This window comes from Parasteatoda tepidariorum, chromosome 4, assembly GCF_043381705.1.
Source record: "Parasteatoda tepidariorum isolate YZ-2023 chromosome 4, CAS_Ptep_4.0, whole genome shotgun sequence".
Classification (NCBI taxonomy): Eukaryota; Metazoa; Arthropoda; class Arachnida; order Araneae; family Theridiidae; genus Parasteatoda; species Parasteatoda tepidariorum.
This window is the reverse complement of record NC_092207.1, coordinates 56,552,826-56,572,322: the sequence shown is the minus strand read 5'-3', so window position 1 is coordinate 56,572,322 and position 19,497 is coordinate 56,552,826. Positions and strand designations below refer to the sequence as shown.

Here is a 19,497-nt window from a genome sequence, read left to right as displayed (position 1 = left end):
TTTATTAAACATATTTTTCACACTTTTTTCATTATTTTGTATTAATTTATCTCAAAATAAGTGAAAAATATTATATTTAGTATTTTAATAATTTGTGATTATGAAATATGGCCTGAAACATCGGTATCTTTTTTTTTCGCTAAAGTCTAAATCTTCCAAATACGGCTTAATTGTAATTGAAATTTCTTTAATTTACAAAATGAATTATTAGTAAATTTTTGAACAAAACTGAAAAGAAATTAAAACGTTTTTTGGATTTTATATTTTAGTACAGATATAATTCCTAAAATATAACAGGTTTCCCCCCCCCCAATTATTAGACTGTTTATTACAATTAAGAAGAAATTGTTTTGCTTACAAATACAGCTTTAGAAAAATTTATATATAAAATTAACACTGCTGCCCCATCTGCGTCAAAGGGTTAAAGTCTTTTTTTTTTTTTAAAAATTTTCCGCATGATTAAAATACCGAATGCTTCAATATTTAACTATTAACCATTTAATTTCGTTTTATCTATGAATGCATTTTTTTTCTTTAAAATATCCATTAATGGTATTTTTATCCTTTGCGCGACATCCTTGTAGAACTTGTGCAACTCAGCGCGGAAGTTTCCCGAAAGAGTTGAATCGAAGCCTCCTTTATTTTTCCTCCCTTTTTTTCTCTCCAAAAATCAAGCACCATAGCACCCAATCTCCTACAGAATACACCACAGAACGTTTCCCTTCTTTCAACGACTTCCTTGAAGAAAAAGAAGAAAAAAAGTTCTTCGCCTGAGCGATCGTTCGTTCAGGTGTGCAAGAATTCTTCAGGTCCACACAGGAGGTTACGGAGAAGTGTTTGTGGCGGCACAGAAATTGTTTAGCCGAGGGAGATGCTGCAATGGCAGACGTAATGATAGGTGATCGGACCACAAAAACAACTCCCGCGTAACGATGTTATTGACATGATTATCGCTTCTTACAACGACGATGCTTACCAGAGGCACAAGATGAACGTGTGAACTTTTTTATCAGCAAAAATTTTAAAAAAAGCTGCTTCACACACTAAACGAGTGTGTTGTGTTACCTGTCAAACAAAATGTTCTGGGACAAATTACAGGATTAGTCTAAAGATTCCATCCTGTTTCGAAAGATTATTTTAACGAGTATCCGATGTTCAAAAACGGGTGATATTTAAAAATATATATTCTCTTACAAAGTTACTGCTAAACTGCACGACAGCCCATAGAAGGCCTACTGTGTCCATCTCAGTTTTCTTGATCTTGGGCTCTGGGGTGCAGGAGCAGATGTTCCGGTCAGGTGGTCAGCCGAGCGCGTAACCCCCAGTGTTTAGTTCCCAAGCATGCTTGGTACTCATTAATCGACTCACTGAAGGGATGAAAGGCTGAATCAACCTTGCCCACCCCGAGGATCGAACCCAGGACCTGTGGCACGGGAGCGTGAAGCTTTACCAAGCAGCCACCGGACGTTCAAAGTTACTGCTGCATACTATAAATGTCCTATGTTTGCCTCTTGGTCAGCCGGCACACGCCCTAACGGCAAACCAGTTTCGTCCCTATGGTCACTAATGTTCAACGCGCGCACCTTTGGTCTTTCTTTCATGCATCCCAGCTGTGATCCAGTGTCCTTCCTACGTTCACTAATGTTCAGTGTGTACACCTATGGTCTCCCGGTACAAATCCCAACTATAATCTAGTTTCGTCCCTGCGTACACTAATGTTCAATGTGTACACCTTTGGTCACCCGGTACACTCCCCGAAAGGTTATCCGTTTCCTCTATACGTTTAATAATATTCTATGTGTTCACCCTGCACGCGTCCCAACTATAATCCAATACTGCTCATACGTTCAGCATATAATAGAAGCAAATATTACTGAACTTGTGGATGAAACTGAATTGCCGTTGGGTTGTGTGCTACCGATTGACCAAAGGGACATGCTGTAAAGATATGTTGTGTATAATAAAAACTTTGTAAATAATGTTCTATGCATTACCTGCCTTTGTTCTAATAGCTTATACTTGTGAATAAACTGTCCTTTGAAACTGGATAAATGATATAGGCCAATATGGTCTTGCAAGTGGAAAATCTTGAAAAATCAAGATGCCGTGGGAACAAAATTTATCTGTTCATGCGATAGACCTAATAGTTGGTAACTATTTACATTGTCCGGTGCATGTTGTCTGTCTATCATAGACTGGCGCATGCCCCATATGAAAGATGTGTTGGATATCTTGACCTACATCAACAAATGCTGACAATCAGTGAGCATCATGAAGCTATATGCTGAAAGTTTAAATTTTTTTTTTCGTTATACTCTCACACAAATTAACAAATGTCACTAATCATTCGGTGAATATTGAATTAAAACAAATTAGTTACTCATTTACGTTAATCATTTGCAAAATCACTATGTAACAGTCGAAATTTACCGGACAATGTCGACATTCTCCCGATTTAGGACTTTTAGGGTAACATGTCAACAAAATATTGCACACAAAGCCTTTTATCTGTACTGTTATGTTAAACATTTCACCGTTGTTAAAAACACTCGGGTATTAGTCCTTAACTTTGAATCTGAGACAGAAATCAAAGGAATTGGTTTTTTCGGATTTGGATGAACTCGTCTTCGTGGAGAACACTTAAACACAACTGACTTGTATTAGGAATAATTTCTGCATTTTGCCCAGTATAACAATAGGAATTTTGACAACTGGTATAATTTATGTCAAAATTGACCCAGCCCGAAGCAGTATAATCAACTAGCCAACTCCGTCGTTCTTGTCAGAAGAACAAAAACAGAAAACAAAAAAAAACAAAAAACAAAAACAGACATATTTTTTTAATGCATGCTATGTTTACCAGCTTTACTCTCCAAGCCAGCTACTATTAAGTTCGAAAAAATGTATTTTGCCGATACTGCTTACGTGATTTACGTGATGCTGCTTAACGAGATCATTTTTAACCAAAAAAACAAAAACAAGCAGATTTTTTTTAGTGCATGCTGTGTTTACCAGAAAATTCAGGACTTGATCCTGGTAGCTTAGTTAAGCGAATATGTGATACACTTTTTGCTATTTTATAGTGGTAAATGAACTTAAAAAGTTGTAGATGTTTCTAATATCAACATATAACTCTTGATCCAATTTTTACAAAACGTAAAGCCGTTGGTCTCGAAACTGTGGAGTCCAAACCTCCATTACCCACTTTCACCGATAACTGGTTCGGCGAGATTGGTTTTTACAAATTGATTTCATTGGCAGTCAACGAATTGCTTTAACTTAATTAAAATTCTCAGCATTAATTCTCATAAAATTCTCATAATTGCCTAGCTGTCTTTGGCGACCAGTTTGGTCAACTTTTATTTTGTGCACCAAATTATCAAATATTCCAACCAAATTATCTTGTACAATAAACTTCAACGGTGACCAAGCCGAATGCTCAGTGCAACTGTATTTAAATATTCTAATTTTTCAACCCTACCTCCAATCCTAACACCTTAACTAATTTTTAACAATATATTAATCAAGCTTTTTTCATTGTTTAGGTGTTGGCTTTGCACAGCAGAAGTACTTTAATTTCAGTTTTAACTATTTTAAAGATATGTCTACTAAATTGTAAAAGTTCTTTATGTATTGAATTTCAGTAAAAATTTAACATTTGTTTGGTAGCCATTAAATCACACAAACCACCATAACTATGAGTTCGGAACATTTCAGCATAGAAGTATTAAAACTATTTCTCTCTGTCGTGAGACAAGATAGGAAACTCATTCCAATACTCCATTACGTGTTGCAGCTTCTCACGCACCTCTCGAGCTATAACTTGAGTATCGTATAATATATATATATTAGGTATATAAATATATATATTACATGTATAAATATATATATTACATACATAAATATATATTATATAAAATGCTATTGATCGAAAAAGGCAAGCTCCATCATCAATAATTTGTATGACAGTATGCGGCAACATAGCACCGTTTATGTTTAAAAATTTCTACAGCCATTTTAAAAAGGATCAAAAATAAATATAAATAATACTTCATAACTAAGTCTTTTTATTTCTATAAAAATACGAAATTATATTGAACTAGGGGGCATCCCCCCTGTTCACTGACGCTCACCGACCCCGATGATTGCCTCGCAATAATTGCTGCTTCTTGGAGTAAGACAGTTGAAATTATTCAACTAAAAATATATGTACTAAAAAGAGCACTGGTGCCTCCACTTCCCAAGTCCAAATATTTTTTCCTTTTATGATACTATTAACACTAGATTGACTATAGAAGTCATTTTGACTGCTTTTTAATTTCAATTAGAAAAGCAATGGTGTATATAATGACGCAATTTCTTAGAATTTTGTACAACATATAATTTTTTTATTGTTAATATTTACTAATAGCTTGTTATATAACTGTAAATAATCTAAAAAATATTAAAAATTAATTTTAAACTAATTTTTTTATTCTTTCACAATACAGTCATTTTGACTCCTTTTGGGCAATATAGGTATATACTAAATTTCCGTCTTTCTAGTGTTAAGATCTATAAGTGAACATAAGTCGTTTTTCTAAGTAATCATTTTTTCAAATAACATTTAAAATTAAAAGTATATTGTTTCATTGTCACACTTTCATGTTCACAACTGTCATTTAAGATTTTTGTATACCAAACGGACGGATGAATTTCAAATACAATTTTTGCATTCATCTCTTTGTACATGAGAATAATATTTTGCATCTAAATAATTTAACGAATCTCTTTAATTCATAATAGCATATTAATGTAATTTGAACTTAAAAAAAAAAAAACGTAAAACGATTCATGAAAGATCAGTCATCGATATAAATAACTTTATCTTAAAATGTAACGTAAAATTGCATTATTCTAGTAATAATAATAATAATAACAATCCTCCTAAACTGTTAATTTACAAATCAAACAAAATCAAAAACGTAATAATAACAATTCAGGTAGTTCTAACCTTTAAATTAGGGAAACAAAAATATTTATATAAAAACATTAACTTTATGACTTATGTCAATTTTATGCTGATGACAACCAAACCAATATTAAATTTTATGTGGGAAAACTGGATCCTACCATGTGATTTTTCCAGTCAATAAAAATGTATTGACAACAATAGAAAACAGCGACACCATCATTAGACTTTTATATAGTAAGATAAATACTTAATGTATAACTAACTATTCAACAGCACTACTTAAATTATTACTTAAGACTATCTAACAAATTAAATCTAAATAAATATTTAACGTATAACTTATTCTTTAAGTCTCCTTAAGTTATTACTTTTTTATATTTTATAACCGTCGTTGAACAGCCGACCCAATTTTATGGGTTTACGACTACTAATGTTCAACTCCGTAGCTTTGTAATTTTGAACCCAATCCAGAAGACAAGGGAACTCCTGGATCGAGTATTGGGAGAAATTTGCCTTCGTGGAGGACTTTTTGATGGAACTAACCGCATTTGCGTTACATTGAGAGGAAGACCACGAGAACCTCACATGGTTAACCTGAGCGGCAAGGTGACTCTTACCCACGACCACTACCACTGAGGATATTTCACATCAGCACTGTGGTCGGTGCAAGCCGGATGCGGAATTCGTATCGACTGGGATTCGAACCCGGTTCGCTTCATTGGAAGTTTAACGCTATGCTATGTAATCAGACGATGTAATGAATTAACTTTGACACGATAAAAAATGAGGATGCTAATAAAAAAAAAGCCTTCTGTAGCCCAACCCAACTCAAATAAATGGAATATCCTTTAATTTCTCTTTATGTAACAGGTATTGCATAGAAGTAATATTAATAAATAAAGATATTTATTTAATTGTTCTTGCAATATAAATTCACTGCATTTAAAGCTAGGTTTTAACCTGAGTTTTTATCAATTAAAAATTAATAAATAATTTAAAAATATTAAGTTTGCCGGATGGAAGTGTTTTATTTATTTTTTTCTTCTTCTTTACTTTTTGAGTGATGCTTGAGCATAATCCTTCCTTGTGAATAAGGGGGTAAAAGGGCAAAGTATTAAACCCGGTATTGTTCCAATGCAATTCTATACATATCCCATTCAGTCGGATACAATGATAATTCTCAAGAAAATGTCACTGCTGACCACTTAAATGTGACCTTTAACCTTCCCACCCACAAGATCTTAGATGTTGCACTTCATCTCTCTTGAGGGGGAAAGAAAGTCCACCTACCTCTGACGCGAGAGAATCAGGTGACGTGTGGAGATGCGCCAAATCACCCCTCACCCGACTTTGATTGCCCCTACTATGCCCACGCGATAGATCTGGAATGGGCCCTGAAGAGATAGAAAGGACCAAGACATTGATCGGCTCTCTTGCTATTCCTTTATCTCAAGTTATAAATCCCAGATTTGGCGATTACTTGCTCTTTTTGGCTACTTTTGATATAAAAATTGTGGAATCTAAATTTATTTGATGGATGACATTTGAATCTGTCAAGATTAAAACTGATAACCTTCTGGATCATATCATGTTTTAAGAGTAAAAGCAGATACCACCGGTTCTTTTTAAAATGATTATCGCATGTTTTGTTTTTGAGTAATCTGAACTATTTGACTATTTACTTTTCAAATCCTAATCAAACCTTTTTAGTGGAGTTTTAATTTTAAAAGTGATACTGAAACACGTAAGCAAGTTTTTTTTTTTTTTTTTTTTTTTTTTTTTTTTTTTTTNTTTTTTTTTTTTTTGAATCGCATTTTTCTAAAGAAAGAATCACTCAAGTTTGTCTTTAACATAATTTCTTTAGAAAAATGCGATTAGAATTTTTTTTTTTTTTTTTTNTTTTTTTTTTTTTTTTTTTTTTTTTTTTTTTTTTTTTTTTTTTTTTTTTTGCAGAAATGAGTACAATTAATGAGTCCTGTAGTACATAGATTTACGCAGAGTCAAATTTTGTTTAGATTTTCAACTGAAAGTTTAGTTAAAAATCAAAATTATTTGTATTATCTACTCTCCAAATTAGTTATACAAAAAGTAATTCTGCAAAATCAAACAATTCGCAACGTTATAAATTTGATGCAAACATGAATTAGATGCTATGTTGAGCTATATTTAACGTTTGAGAAGAATCACAGTATCATATAATTAAGTTAATAAATGAACGTTTAACTACAAAGAAACATAAAAGAATAAGTACAATTCAAGGATAGAGCGTTCGCCTTCCAATAAGGTAACACAGGTTCGAATCCCAGCTGTGGCCGGTTGATACGAATTCTGCTTCTGGCTCGTACTGACCACAGCACTAACGTAAAAAATCGTCAGTGGTAGACGGTTTGTGAGTTAGAATCCCCTTGTCTGCCGTTAGACTAACCGTGAGAGTTTTTCGTGGTTTTTTCCCCATGTAACGCAAATGCGGGTTTGTTCCATCAAAAAGTTTTCCGCGAAGGCTTGCCTGTCCCAATGCTTGGTCTAAGAGTTCTCTTGTCTTTTGGATTGGGTTTGAAATTACATGGCTACGGAATTGAACATTGAGATAGTCTTTTTAATTCAGAATTGGGTCCGCTGTTCTACGCTTATTTTAAAATTAAATAAAATTTACCTGATAGAAAATATTCGCATCGTTTTTACCAATTGAAAAGGGTAATTGTCTAGTTGTTCTAAAGAAAGACGGATATTCAATACTATTTTCAAAATTGCTAACTTTAATGTAGTTTACATTCAGCCGAATTTTAAATTAATTTTTTATTTCGATAAAAATTGATTAAAATGCTTTCAATAAAGTATATAACTTTTTATAAGAGTAAAGGAGCAAAAAAAATATTTCAAAACTAGCTTCAGTTATTTATAATTTCAACAATCTCAATCGGTCATGATGACTAAAAAGGATCAGACGTATTTTCGGATTTATAGTTAAATTTTATATCGAGGTATAAATTTTAAAGCGATATCTTTTAAAAACGATTAACTTTAAAAACGAGCAGCTTTTTTTTTGTTTAATTAGAGCAATAATTATTTATTTGAAACAAATCAATACATTGCCGTATTATAATTGATGAATATGCCGCATTATAATTGATGATAATTGTGCTGAAAACTGAAATTTGTGTGTTCTTAATATTTAAAACAAAAACACATAGCGATTAAGACTACCAGAAACAAAACTATTTTTTTCGAGAAAATGGAACAATATTTTGAATAAAATACTTCGGGAGGCGACTCGCGCAATTTTTCCCATTAAATGTATTGCAATTAAAATTTTCTTTGGATAAATTTTCTTTAAATAAAAATATCCTTTTATTTTTTTATTTTATAACCGTCGTTGAACAGTCGACCCAATTTTGGGTTTACGACTACTAATGTTAAACTATGTAGCCCGTGTAATTTTGAACCCAATCCAGGAGACAAGGGAACTCCTGGATCAATTATAGGAAGAAGTTTGCCTTCAATGAGGACTTTTTGATTGATCTAACCCGCATTTGCGTTACATGAAGGGGAAAACCACAAAAACATCCCCCGGTTAGCCTGACGGCAAGGGTACTCTAACCCATGACCTGTCTACCACTGAGGATATTTTTACGTCAGCACTGTGGTCGGTGCGAGCCGAGTGCAGAATTCGTAGCGACCAGCCAACGCTGGGATTTGAACCCGGTTCACCTCATTGGAAGGTGAACGCTCTATCCCCTGAGCCACCTCGGCTCAAAATATCCTTTTAGCAGAGTAGAAGTGTTGTAAACTTTAAAACTCATTTTAACTTTTTTTTTTATTTTTAGAATTTTAAATTTTGTCTGTTCTACAATTTGCAGCACATTAGTGAAGGCGGTGACTACCTTTCAATAATTACCTAATAAAACCTCTAAAAATAATAAAACCTTTAAACCTAGCGCAACCTCTGAAAGTCTCTCAGCTAAAAATTTCGACATCAAATATTTTTTCTCTGTTATTGATTCAACAGAATAAATAGCTATCTCCTATCAAAAAAATATCGAAAAATTGTACTTTTAGTAGTTAAAAAAAAATAATTTAAACTGTTCAATAAAATATGTTTCGTCAGTGCTGGTATCATTTAAACCTATTAATTCATACGGGTCTGCAAATGTGAACAAACAAACAACCAGAATTAGATATGAAGTCCAAATTCCGATTTCACTCTCGACTTCCTGATGCCGTTTTTTCTTCTTTATATTATTTTATTTTATACTTTTCACCTCTCTCTCTCTAACGTTGAGAGATGTCGAAGTTAGTTCCTGTTGGATGATTGCCAATAAAGCTTTAAACATAGCATGGAATGATGAATCCCATGCTAATAAACCCAAGAGCATTCATGTGTAGGAAAATTAGTCGGAAGTAAATGATTTCTCTCTCCCTGGGATTTATTGGCTTCTAAAATATATTCTCACCTCACTTTTAGCTTCATTTTGTGTAATATCTTCTTGTTGTTCTTCTTATAGGTTTTCTATGACAAATGTATATTCTGTGTGTGTGGCGTTTTTAAAAAGTACTTATTTTTGACTTTCGTTTTTTAAAAGTGCTAATTTAGGGTTTAAGTGCTTATTTATGTTTTTTAAAACTTCTTAAAAGTGCTTGTTTTTTGTTTTCATTATTTTAAAAGCACATAAAGGTACTTTTTTTTGGGGGGGGGGTTGTTGGATGTTTGTAAAAACTGGTTCATTTTCTTAGTTTGAAACTTTAAACTTTTTGAAACTTTTTAATTAGTTCCAACCTTATGTTCGTTTTGTAATCGCTTGTTGCAGTTGTTCATACAGATGTAAAGAGTAATTTTAAAAATTGCAGCACAAATTGAAAACTTTAAACAAATTTGTTGTTCAATTTTTTTTAAATGCCCCTTTAAATTATTTCTTGCTAGAATCGAATCATGTTCGTCTGTGTATATTTTATAACATGGCGATGTATCAGAATTCTTATGTATTTTTCTTATTACTCTTTTTGGTTTGTGAGTTATTTTACTTATTTATTTATTAACTAGTATGACAAAATAATGTTTCCTCTCTATTAATCTTTTTTCCTGAAGATTTTGTCTATCCTTGCTAATAAAGAAATATTCTTCTAAAATTGCAGTCTAAAAGTTAGTTTTATTATTTATTTTTTAATTTTGTGACTTAGTAATTTTTTGTTTATTTATATATATTTTTAAAAAAATAATAATAATTTCTGAAAAGAATAGAGTGGAAATTTAAAAAAAATTTTTTATATTGTTATGTAATATTTGACCATGAAAGCAAATATTTCGCATTCTAAAAGTAATTCAAGAAAAAAAAATTCTAAAAGAATCGGCTATTTTCTTCCCTTCAATAAATTAATAAATCCCTTTAATAAATTTCCAATTAATAAATCGTTTTCTAAAAAAAATTAAAAATAAAAACCTTATTTTAAACGTTGTAATGCTATGAAATTATTAATTTTAAATCCTCGTATAGCAATAGTTTGTATGTTCTACAAAATTTGAAACTAATTTTAACTTCATTTTTCCACCGGAAAAATGTATCCTGAATCAACCTTTATTTTTACATTAGGATACATTGATAGCCTTTACTGTTAAATTTCCTTTAACATAAATTATATTGTATAATATTTCGTTAGTATAACAACTTGTTATTCACAGCTTATACTGTGTTTCCGCAACTTATTCAGCTAAACAGCCTACTTTTGAAAGTTAAAATTGCATCGATGATGGAGCTTTTTACTCGGTGATTTAAAAGTTTATTTAGCTGATCGACTATTTAGTATCAAAAGTTGTATTTTAAATTCTTTTCTGTTATCTAGTTTACTTTTTAAAAAAATTCTTATTATTAATTCAGTATTGAATCTTTTAATTCAAAGCGTTTGTACTAAGCATTTCTTTATAAAATCCATAAAATTACATAGAAATTTAAAATTGTAAGTTTTTTAAGTGTACTTAAAATTTTTTTTTTTTTTTTTTTTTTTTTTTTTTTGTTTATTTAAAACGAAAAACACGGCGAACGAAACACATCCTTTCCGAAAGACATGGGAGTAATTTTCGGTGGTTATAAATGTTATTACGAAAGTGATGTCAAATAATATTCATAGACAATTCGCATGAATATTCATACATTTTCCTTTCTATATTCTTTGGTGGTACGTCTCTTTTCGTTTTAGATGTAAGTATTTTTCTCCTTCTTAGTCAACATAAAAAACATATGTTCGTAATTTTTTATGTTTGTCAGTGTGTGTCGAAAAAGTGTTTTTAATACTTGCACCAGTAAAACAACAACTGTGGCACGTATTTTCAGCAGGCGCAGAGCTTCAGTTGAAATGCGAGCATTTCAGCTAGCTGGAAAGTGGTTGAAATTTCAATGGCTGTTTAGAGAATAATTATGATTGACGCAGTCAAGAAACTACTGCAATTCGTATTGTTAGCTGGAACAAAAATCCAGTTGTAACTTGCACTCTAGTGAGTCAGTATTAGTTCGAAATATTTATTGACGCTTAATACCATTTGCGATAATATTGTTATAAATTCAGCTTATAGTGATCAAAAACAATTGAGACTTGAATTATCATCAAACACAAAACATCAGTAGAGTTTAAGTACTCTTGCTAGTCCCAAAAAGTTGAGATTTCGATAGCAACAAGAATTTAACTCCGCACGCATGGTAACGAAATAGTAAAAACAAAGAGATAAACTTCCTTCAAACATACTTTAAAACTACGCCACTGGTAAGACATTAATAATAATTAATGTCTTACAATTAATAATTAAAATAAGCAGAAAATAAAACATTAAGTCATCATTGGTATCACCTCCTGAAAATCTAATAAAAATCTTACAAATCATAAATATTTCTGCTAAAGGCACACACGTAAGTATTTAAACAAGAAAATATACTATACAATCATCGGTATCAGAACCAGTAAATCTACCAACATTTAGTTCCGGTTAACGAGATTTTTGTTCTAATTCAATTTGTTTAGTGATTAATATTATTATTTTTTTTTAATATCGTGAACCCAACGATCATGAAATATCTTTGTTGATAAACCGTTTGCCGTTTAATCGGTATCTTTATGTTGTCATTCCTCTCAACATTTCTTCGTTGGCTACTTTGTTGATATTCGCAGCTGCTATGTGTGTTGATTTTGTCGTTAAAAGATATATTACCGTTTCCCCCAATCTGCCCATAATAATCGTTTGCACTCTTTTCTTTTCTTTTTTCTTCTTTTTTTAATGTTTACTACACCATTGGCTATCTGGAAAATGACTCCCTCCCCATTGCAGCTTATTTTTATATTGACCTTCAAAATACACAAGGAAAATAACGAATAAAATAATATGGTCATCGATCTTTGTACCACAATATATGTATAAGTATATAAACTTATTCACACTTTAATTGATACAAGTATTTTTAGATTTACTTATTCACTTCCTTTCCTTCCTGCTCACTCCCATATCCTTTCCTACCATATCCCTACATCAAGAATTATTCATAGTAGTGCTTTTTATGATGACTTGTTATTCATAAATGCTTTGTTTTAAAAAATTAAAAGAATAAATTTTTATAAGGTACAGAAAGGAAAAGCGATTGGTAGTCATAGTACTGGGCCACTAATACGCGGATTTATCCATTCGTTGATTTGCTTTCGTTCTTTTCAAGTCTTTTTCTTTTTTTAGTTACTACCTACATTTACAGTAGTTTCGGTTGCTATAGCAACACGCTATGTGTGACTAATATGCTTTATAACTGTCTTAAAAATAATCAAGCATTTAAAATAAACTCGTATAAAACTCGTGTAAAAATAAACTATTAAACAAGTTAGGAATGGTTTTTACAGTGGAAAATATTGTATGAAATGAATGATTTTCAAATTTCAATGAATGATTTTCAAATTAGGGGCATTTTTTTAAACAGAAATCGTTTTAAAAGTAAAATTAAAATTGATCATTGTTGGCGATTTACATTGACTCTTGTACCTGTCAGTATCAATATTAAATTAACACACAGACCAGCGGGGAAGAATATTTTTCGAAGTCTCCGTGGTGATATGAAATGATGCTTTTTAAGAAAAATTGTTGTTTTCTTAACTGCTGTTATTTTGCAACAGTTACTCATGGCTGCTAGGTCAAGTAAACCTATCTATAACCAGCTCTATGTATGCTTATTCTGAATATTGAATTCCATAATAAAAAATATTTTTTGTCGGACATCAAAAATCTCTCAAATTTGAAATCCACCCATTTTAATTAATTATCTGTTATATATATTTATCATACATTTTTTAAGTTTTAGCAATTTATTACTTTAAGTGTATAAATGTGTTCAATAGAAGTATGAATAATTTGCGTAAATTTCTTTCAAAATTATAATTAGAAATTAAAATAATTCCGTTTTATATTATATTCCCCTTATACTCATTTTTTTTCTGTTTACATTTATATATTAAACATCGCGAAATCATTTGAACAGCTAATAAAAAGGTTTGGCCAACGTCAAACATCCTAAAGGTAGAAACACAATCGTTAATTAGTAGTTATTAAATCAAAATTATTTTTTAAAGGAAGAGGTGAGGTAATATGAAATTGTAACATAATTAGCTATAAAAGGGTAGGGAAAGGAAAATTAGCGAAAAAAAAAAAGTCTAAATTATTTTCTACTGCTAAAAATTTAAAAAAAGTAAATGCTTAAAAATATTTTGTAGCAAGTTTGTCCAAAAAAAATAATATTTATGAGAATTTTTTATCTTTTTTATATCCTTTTAGGCATTATTATGTTGAAATGATTTATTAAACTTAGTAATTTAAATAAATACTAAAAATAATGAATAAAAAATGCTTTTTTTCTTAATACTTTTTTTGTCTTTAATAACTGAGTAGAAAATGTTTTTGATAGATGGCGCTGACGACTATTAAGTTGACTCCCCACAAGCTCTTAGGTGTTTAGATCACTTTTGATAGTCGATATTTTTATTATTTAATATTGTTGATTTGAATATATTCGATTAGAATGCGCAAGCATTAAAATGGTTGCCACGGGAAAAAATGAACAATATAGTTGCTTTTAGTAGCCTAAAGCATGAAAATAGTTGCCGAAAACTATGATAATAGTTGCCTAAATGAGAAAAAAGATAAGACTAAAATTTTATTAAATGACTTAATTGTCATATACCATGATCCATTTAGTCAAGTTGGTGGCAAATATGATAATTTTTATGTAAACATTAGGATTCTAGCACTAAATTTTTATATCAAAAAAAAATTTTATATCTGCTCAAAATTAAATACTTTTAAATACTAAAAAATATTTTTTCATTAACAAAAAAAAACATGCTTTTTCTAAAAAGTTTTTAGTGTAACCAATAATTGATTTAGAAAATATATATTGTGAAAAGTGATTATTTAAATTAGAAATTCACTCAGTGTAATATCGTATTAAAAATTGAGTTTTTTAAAATCATGCAGAATTTCGAAGCAATAACTGTTGAAAAGGTGATTAAGAAACAAACTAGATTCACAATGGAATCTGTGCAAATTGAGCGCATTAAAAGTGATGACTCAAATTTGCAATTCAACATTTTTTTATTCTTTAAGAAAAAAATTCATTGTGTTCAGAAGCTACCGTATGCCCTGGTTGTCAACCCAATTTATGCTTAAAAAAACATTGCTAGGATCACAGAAAAGTCTACCAATAGTCTCCTTTGCCAGAAAATAGTTGCTTTTTTAGACTTCTCAGGCAAAAAAAGTTGCCATGGTTGCCTCGGGTCGAAAATAGTTGCAAACAGTCGCATTTTAGTCGTCTGTGGTAACACTGCATTAAGTAAATTTGATTCTTTATATGATCTTAAAGATCCATATACTTGTTATTTGCTATAATTAAAAGTTTGTTTTTGTTAGTTTGTTATGATCTCTTTTTTACGAATCCCCGAGCCGTTTCGATTGCACTCAACAAGTGCCCGATTTAGACAAACCTCAAATATTTTATTTTTCACAACACAGCTAAACGATGAAGTCATCACCTGTTACTTAAGGTTAAGGAACTTACTGACATTTATTTTAAAACCACTTACCATCACTGAAAGAAAAAAAACCTTAATTGATATTTTAAAATTTTTAACTATTGCGGGTTTGTTTGTTAGTTAAAGAAGCTTATTAAAAAACCAGTTAGTGATTGTGAAAAAGAGCGTAGCGGACATAGTCACTCAACTGTTTTCTATTTTTTGGCCTCCCTGAACCGTGTCTCCTCGTTCTCGCCTTATCTACGCATCTTCTATTAGCACGATTAAATGTTTGTCCCTACAACTTTTAAACTAAAAAATCCACTATGATTCAGTATTGCTTGTGATAATACCCTCCAAAGCAAGACATCTCTAAAACAGTTCAAAACAAAACATTTGTTGACCAAAACAATTTGAATACCATAAAAACTTGAAGGAGTATCTTTCAGTACGGAAAATGGTTGCCTAAATCGTACCATTTTTCACATTTAAATATTTATCAGACATTAATCACTGACAATTATGTATAAAATATATTAATAATAAAATATAGTTATTCAGCTATTTTATTATTTTTTTGGTAATAATATTTGTGCTGCAGTAAGCACTGAAAATTGTTTTCGCAAAGTGGGCAAATGGTACGATTTAGGAAACTGGTTACATAATTCGTACAACTTGTTCCTTAAATCGTGCACCCTTAAAAATGTTGAGTATATATGAATAAACGAATAAGTAGACCACGTGTAACTCAAAACAATTTTTTAATAGTATAATTAAAAATGTGATATTAATTTTTTGAACTGTTACAAGTATAGTAGCATTATAAGTCTATGAAATGATTATGGAACATATGTTCTGTGCTTACAAAGTTCAAGCATAACTTTTATATGTGTGGTTTTTTAAGACTTTACCTTTTGGTATTTAACCAACTTAGTTTTTCGTTTTTGGAAATGGAAATTAATTAGCTATATTGAAGTGCAACATAAAACCTTCCGGGACAGATCAAATCACATTTTTAATCGAATTTTTGTTTTGTTATATCATTTAATAAGTATTAAAAAAAATCTGCAAAGATCTTCGGGATGGTATTTTTTTTTTAAATTCAAAATTTTTTCAAAAAAATTATCTTCCTTTATTATGTCTGAACATATTACGCTTAGTTACTATAAATTTATAAATAATACATACGTATGCATTAACGAAACTTTGATTTGTCTTCAGTTCAAACGATTCAATTTTCATTATAAACAAATAAAAAAAAAAGCTAAATATCTACATTAATTATTAAAACAATTCTCGAAATTTTTTTAAAAAAATGTGACCCACTTAAAAATTCAACATATATTGCTTTCATTTCAAACTTTTAGTAGATTGGGAAAATTTAGAAGGTATTACACTATAGAAAAAATACATTTCTACAATATAATTAATAATGTGAAAAGAAGCGTTTAGTAATTTTTTGTCCTTACTTATAAATTAAAAACTATGAAGGCTTGCTAATTCTAAAAACGAAATAAAAATATTATATTAATAGAAATTATTTCGAGGTAGCAATTTCGTTCAGCAATTTAAAGTTATTTGAAATACATATTGTAGTTTGTGTAAAAAAATTTTAAAAGAATTTTAGATTCTGGTCTCTATTTGTGACTTCCCAGTTTCTTTTAACGTAATGATGATAATTAATTTTTTTTTATCAATAATGATGATTTGTTGTTAAATTCGTTACCCTTTTTACCAATATCACATATAAAATCGCTATGGTTGCCGTTCAGCTGTTTTATTCCTTATTATAGTTTATAAACAGTTTTTTTTTAATTTACTAGCATAAATTACTTTAAAAAGAAAACTTTAATGCTCCTGGTACTTTTTTCCTTAAATATAAATCAACGAAAAAACTTAAGCTCAGAAAATATATATTAACAGTATTAAAAAATGTTTCAGCTTGATAACCTTTAAAAAATAAATGTTTGCTAAGAATTGCTACTTTTTATAAATTTTTTTTTTAATAACTGAGTATGCATAAAAAGAACGTTAATTACAGACTTAATTTTTTTTTTAACTTAGACTGTTTTTATACTTAAAAGGATAAAATATTTTAAGTAAAAAAAATATACTTAAAATTAAAAAAATTACATTTTAAATTTAAAAAAATACTGTTTGATCTTAATGTATATACCGCTAGATGATAATTTTTTTTTTAAAAATTAAGTCCTTTGGCGGTGATTAATATTAGAAAAGTGCTCTGGGGGTTGGAAAACTGAACTAAAAAACTGAAATAATATTTTTTTTATATAATCTGAGTTATTTAAGATACAACATATTTTTATTTTTGAAAGGCATTGTTATTGAATTTAATATCGTTCAATAAATATTTTGCACTTCAACGCTTTGATATTATTAGTTTCTTGGAACTAATAATTTCATTTAAAAATAGATATTATGATTAAAATCTCCTAAATTATTTTAACTGATGATTACTTCAGGTACAATTGTTGATTTTTTTTATGGAAATAATAATTTTAACCTACAATTTTCTTCGTTCAATTGAATATTTATTCCTGGAATATATTTTAACAGAGGCTATTTCAAATTCACTATGTGTAAAATAGTACATAAGGTTACAGCCATGCTTTGTATTAACATTTTTATTAATGATTTGCACACAATGAAAAAGGTTACACTTATTTTATTAGTCATTTTCATGACATTGCGATTTATTACATTGTATGTACGAGGGCAATTCCAAAACAAGGGTCTCATTTTCTTTCTTTTAATTTATTCTTCAGATTGTATAAACCCCGTTTATTTTTTAAAAATATTAAATTTTTCTATAATCAATAGCCCCTTTGTCTATACATTTTCGTTGACTCTATGACAGTTTTTTAAATAGTCATGTCATACCAGCTACCCATCACGTTTTTACATTGAGACATATCTTTCACGTCATCAACGGAGACTATAAATTGCCTTCCCACCCAATATTCTTGGAACTAACAGGTTGTAATCTTTGAGTGTTCGGACCTATAGGCTAGGTGTTTGCTATTACAATTATTACAGGATAACGATAAAGGTCAATGTTTTCTTAAGGATTTGGAAAAGAGCTGGTTTGTTTCGGGTATAGAAAAACTGAAAGAGCGTTAACAAAATTTGCGGTGACAAATAATCAAATTTTTACAAAATGATTTAATATAAACTAAAGGATTTTTTCCTCTAAAATATGGATATTATTTCATGAATCTCTTTCGTATGCATTGAACTTATCAAGTAATTGAGAAATTGTAAAAATGTTTTAAAAAAAAGAAGAAAAAAGCAGGTTAAGTATTATTTTTGTAGATTTTAGAAAATGGCCTTTAAATAGAATTACCAAATCAAACGATAATTTTTTTTCAGTATCTTATAGACCACGATAAAGAAAAATTAATTTATGAATTTAGGTAGTTTATATAACTTTTTTTATACTATAACAGGTACTGTGTTGTGAAAATGTAAGAATCTATGTTAATCTAGAAACATGCGGAAATGAACTTAAAAATAAAATAATTAAAATATTTCGTGCTATCAAAAAGGATTTTACATACTTTCAAGGCAATTCTTAAGTCCTATTAACCAATCATATGAACCTAATTGGTAAAAAAAAGAAGAGAATCTTGCTACAGATGCAAATTTTATTATGTAATTTTTCCTCTAATTTTTACTAACCTTCTACATCAAACGGAAAAGTTACTACACATCGTGTTTTTTCCTCTTCGGTCATTTTTCCTCTTAATAAATCCGCATTGAGAAAATTATGTTTACACTTAAGTAGTATTTTCCAGAAGGCTTTTGAGCATTTAAGTTGTTTTGATTATTTTATATAATAGTTTAATATAAATTTTATGTTTAAAAATCAATTTCTCATAAACTATTCAACCGATTTTGCTCAAATTTTTGTATTTTGCCATTTTAAATTACATACTTTAAAATGATGCAGAAAAAAAAATTTAATATCTTTCAATTTAAAATTTTCTCGACTATCATCAAGGAAAATGATTAAAAAAAAAAAAAAAAAAAAAAAAAAAAAAAATTATTTGCTAAAAGATATTTTTTGCATCTTTGGTTAAGCGAATTTTATAATTGTGTGCAAAAATGTTTCAATTTCTTAAAAAAATTTTTGAGATGTGGCGAAATTTCGGATCGCTCTCCTGACCAAACTAATGGAACCATATTTCCCAGATTGCGGGGGTATTCAGAGAAAATTCGTTTTTTTTTTTTTTTTTTTTTTTTTTTTTTTTTTCTGATTTTGTATCTTAAAATATTGTATACACTAATTAATTAACATATTTGAGGTCACCCCCTCGAACTTTTAGATTTGAGTCCTAGAACGTAGAAATCCGATCATTAAAATCAAAAATTTATTCTTTGTAGTCCATTTTTTTTACTTTGCACACTGTACTGCCTGTTTTTCTCTGTCCCGCAGTGGACTGATCGTTAAGACACGGTTCCCAGCAGATCACCGAAGTTAAGTGTCTTACGTACATAGA

The 19,497-nt window shown here is 29.7% G+C and overlaps 2 protein-coding genes across 7 annotated transcripts in view; one reads left to right on the top strand and one right to left on the bottom strand.

Annotated features, from left to right (window-relative positions):
- Positions 1–18,654, bottom strand: part of LOC107449407 (uncharacterized) — a 93,852-nt gene extending 75,198 nt beyond the window's left edge. Inside the window, exon 1 of the mRNA XM_043052895.2 lies at positions 18,556–18,654. The gene's annotated coding sequence lies outside the window, so the exon portion shown is untranslated. The remainder of the gene's footprint in view (positions 1–18,555) is intronic.
- The window catches only part of LOC107449406 (zinc finger MIZ domain-containing protein 1), a 225,321-nt gene that overhangs the window by 145,362 nt on the left and 60,462 nt on the right, over positions 1–19,497 (top strand). The gene's annotated exons all lie outside the window — the stretch shown is intronic.